Source organism: Sinocyclocheilus anshuiensis, unplaced genomic scaffold (genome assembly GCF_001515605.1).
Source record: "Sinocyclocheilus anshuiensis isolate Anshui unplaced genomic scaffold, SAMN03320099.WGS_v1.1 scaffold854, whole genome shotgun sequence".
Taxonomy (NCBI): domain Eukaryota; kingdom Metazoa; phylum Chordata; class Actinopteri; order Cypriniformes; family Cyprinidae; genus Sinocyclocheilus; species Sinocyclocheilus anshuiensis.
In genome coordinates, this window is record NW_015539868.1 from 166,587 (window position 1) to 171,280 (window position 4,694).

The following is a 4,694-nucleotide window of genomic DNA, read 5'->3' on the forward strand; positions in this document are numbered from 1 at the left end:
GATAACTTTGCCATAGTATCCTTTCAAATGTTAAAGAAAGGACCCCACTGCCCCGCCCCTGGAAAAAAGTTCAGGCTCAGGATTTTCTTTTTGCTTTAACCCCTGCAAATATGAAAATGCTGATCAGAACAGATAAAGAAAATTAATTAACTTACAAAATGTTTTGATGAATTTCATGATTAAATTTCTGGATATATGAAAAGTAAATTTGATGAGAGTTAATGAAATGACGTTTTATTAACAAAGTTAGGAAAGAGCACATTCAGGTAATCAACTAATTCAACCGAATTTAGCTGCAGTGTCTTTAAGGCTTCTGTCTTTCATATTTTAATGAATTAGGTACAGTGCTGGCCAAATTGATGCCCCATCTGCATCGAATTATGAAAGTTAAAAAAAAAAAAAGTCAGAACAGAATAGCATTTTTTTTATTTTATTTTTTTAAATTAAAACAATATATTACGATTATACAATTAAATGCTATGCTAATTACTGCATGTTTCAGTACTGGCTAAATGTATGTGAAAGTGTACTCTATTTAATCAAATACATTTTTGCATGATGTTTCATCCATGCTACTAGGTGTCACTATAAGGACAAGAAATGTATCATATTAACCAGTATTATGTAAACAATGCTTAAATTACAAACAGCAAAAGTGCAACAAGTTAGAAATAAAGAACATAAGAGCAGTGAGTTGTTTTGGTTTAATTTAATATACTGTTATAACCTGTTCTCTTTCGGTTTTACAAAGATTCCAACTATAATCAAGCTGATTTTAAGCAGTCTTTGCATAAAATTAACTACATGTGTTGTTATTAAAATGATTTATCTTGTTAAACATCTTTAAATTTTTGCATCTGTAATCCTCACTGTAGTACTTTTAGCAAACATAGCTCAGCCTATTAGCCTACCCTGTATGTATGTGTACGTATATATATATATACTGTATATATATATACACAAATGCAGAATACATTTAATACCGAACGAAGAAACATAGTACTGGACTCACTATAAATACACAGGACTTGACAAGGGGAAGACGAGAAACACCTGGGATCAATAAACATAATAGGAACAGGAAACAGGAAGGACCAAATATGGGCATGGACATAACCTGGAGCACGTGGGGGAGCAAAACACACATGAAACACAGAACAGAGTCTGACATTACTCCCCTCTCCCGGAAGGCGCGTCCCTCGCCGTAACAATTCCACTAGGGAGGGGGGGTAGGCACCCTGGAGGCTGGTGCAGGACTGGGACATGGGGAATACCTCCAGGGCGGATCAGGCAGTCCAGGGTGCCATGGCGGCACATGGCGCTCAGGGGCCATGGCGGAGCAGGGAGCTCTGGAAGCCTTGGCGGAGCTGGCAGTTCGGGGCACCATGGCGGAGCAGACAGTTCAGGAGGCCATGGCGGAGCAGCCTCCAAGGCCGCTGCCCCAGCCCCCGCCACGATCTCTACGGCTGGAGCCCTATAACCCCCCCACCAAAAAAAATACTTGGGGAGAATTACAGGCATCTTGGCTGGAACAGTGTCATAAGGGCGCTGAGGAGGCGCGGGCACCGGAGGGCACTTTCGAGGAACGGGCTCTGGAGGGCCCTCTGGAGGCGCGGGCACAGGAGTAAGCTCTGGACTGGATTCAGGGACTGGAGCACCGTCGAAGAAAACCTAGCCTCTTTCATGAATAGTAGTATCTTTTATGTCCTCATCAGAGTGGTTTTAGAAAAGGTAGAAACACAACAGATGCAATTTTAAGTCTAGAATCAGATATAAGAAAATCTCAGATTAATAAAGAAGTATTAGTTGGTGTGTTTTTAGACATAGAGAAAGCGTAAGATATGATGTGGAAGGAAGGACTTTTAATTAAACTGAATAAAATGAATATTAATGGTAGAATGTATAATTGGATTAAGGATTTTTTAATTGATAGAACCATTCAAGTAAGGATGGGGTCTTCGTACTCAAAGAAATATGCAATTGAAAATGGTACCCCACAAGGTAGTGTGTGGAGCCCTATATTGTTCAACATAATGGTAAATGATATTTTTAATACAGTTGGACCAGGAATTGGAAAGTCTTTATATGCAGACGATGGTGCTTTATGGAAAAGAGGTAGAAATTTGTTGTATGTAGAAGAAAGCATGCACCTCCATGGTTATTCTCAATGCCTGTAGTTGATCTTCAGCTTCTAGTGAGTATAAATGATAAAAACAGACAAGAATCTAAAGATACAATAGTACATAAATATTTGGATCAGAAGTATATATCAGTAACTCACATATGTATATAGATGGATCTAAAGATCCTGAAACAGGACACACAGCAGCAGCAATATATGTTCCAAGGTTCAGGTATAAAATATCAAAAAGAACATCTAATCATCTATCAGTTTATACAACAGAAATGATTGCAATATTATTGGCTCTTCAGTGGGTTGAAGAGATTAATATACCTGAAGTGGTCATATGTTCAGACTCTTTCAGCATTATCAAGTTTAATGAGTGGTAAATCTTGCTAAACTCGGGATCTGGAGCCCTCTCTGGGCTCAACTCGGGGACTGGAGCCCTCTCTGGGCTAAACTCGGGAACAGGCGCCCTCCGTGGGCTAAACTCGGGAACTGGAGCCCTCACTGGGTTAAACTCGGGATCTGGAGCCCTCTCTGGGCTAAACTCGGGATCTGGAGCCCTCTCTGGGCTAAACTCGGGATCTGGAGCCCTCCGTGGGCTAAACTCGGGATCTGGAGCCCTCCGTGGGCTAAACTCGGGATCTGGAGCCCTCCGTGGGCTAAACTCGGGATCTGGAGCCCTCCGTGGGCTAAACTCGGGATCTGGAGCCCTCCGTGGGCTAAACTCGGGATCTGGAGCCCTCCGTGGGCTAAACTCGGGATCTGGAGCCCTCCGTGGGCTAAACTCGGGATCTGGAGCCCTCCGTGGGCTAAACTCGGGATCTGGAGCCCTCCGTGGGCTAAACTCGGGATCTGGAGCCCTCCGTGGGCTAAACTCGGGATCTGGAGCCCTCCGTGGGCTAAACTCGGGATCTGGAGCCCTCCGTGGGCTAAACTCGGGATCTGGAGCCCTCCGTGGGCTAAACTCGGGAACCGGAGCCCACACGGGAGCGAGCTCTGGGGCTGGAGCCGACACTGGAGCGAGCCTAAGGACCAGAACCAACTGCCTTCTCCTCTTTTGATTCCCAGTTAGGTTAGGGGTGAAAGGCGTGGTCGGCGGACTTGACACTGGAGTGGCTTGACAATGGCGCAGCGAAGCCCGCGGCGGTTTCCATGCCGTGGGGAGAAACAAACAGGAAAAAAACACTTTCAAAACCAAAAAACAAACATGGGGAGAAGGGGCGCCGCTTACTGTCTTGTTCCTCGCTCCCTCACAGTAGCAACAAGGAGATTTTAATGACATCAAGGGAACCAGGAAAACACATAGGAGAGGTTGACACATACAATACCGGACTTAGAACTCAAAACAGGAAACCATTAAATACACAGGACTAGAGCAGGGACACAATGAGGAACACCTGAAATCAATGACATAAACATTGGAAACACCTGGAACTAATGAAACATAATAGGAACAGGAAGATAACCAAATAAGGGCATAGAAACACATGGGGAGCAAAACACACACAAAACACGGAACAGAGTCTGACAATTATTGGCTCTTCAGTGTGGGTTGAAGAGATTAATATACCTGAAGTGGTCATATGTTCAGACACTTTTTCAGCATTATCTAGTTTATAAAATGTCTGATAAAATGTCTTAGATTTACCACTCTTTAAAGTTTGCTCAGAATGCAAACAAAAACAGTTATCTCTTTTGTATGGATACCAGCACATAGAAGGAAATGAAGCGGTGGATCAAATAGCGAAAACAACATCATTAAAACATCCAGACAGAGTTTAATGCTCCAATGAGTAAATTATAAATAAAAGGGCTAGTTAAAAAAGCGTTAAAAGATATGTGGCAAAGTAAATGGGATGGTGAAAATAAAGGACGACATTTCTATAATATTCAAAAAATAGTTAGAAATGAGAGGAGGATTTTTGGGAGTAGAAAGGAAGACAACATAATATCTCGTCTTAGAACTGGACACACTGCACTTAATCAATCATTATATATAATAGGAAAACGTGAATCTGGACTTTGTGTTAAATGTGATCTTCCTGAAACAGTTGAACATATTTTAATAAAATGTAAAGGATATGATAACGAAAGATTACAACTTAAATTAATCAGATCTCACTTCAGAAATTGTTAAATAAAGATGCAACTATAGACATGTTTCACATACTATTTAAGTATCTCAAAGATACAGAGTTGGATTTAAATAATTATTATTATTTTGGTTTTCCTATTATTTATTTATTCATCCCAGTAGGTGGCGGTATATGCACCTAAAGCTCAATAAGATGCCAAAGAAGAAGAGTTCTGTCTCACGCTGATGACGTCACCACCACCGCTGGGTCTTCTGAGGTGAGAAGCAGCTCACAGTAAATACACTTTATATAGTTATAAGGTATGGGTCCTGCTTTAAGCAGTTCATCATTCAAACAGCCATGCAATCATATTTCTAAATGACAATTCTTCTCTGTCTGTCAAAGGGGTCATAATGATGCGATTTAAAGTTTTCCTTTCTCTTTGGAGTGTTACAAGCTCTTGGTGCATAAAGAAGATCTGTAACGTTGCA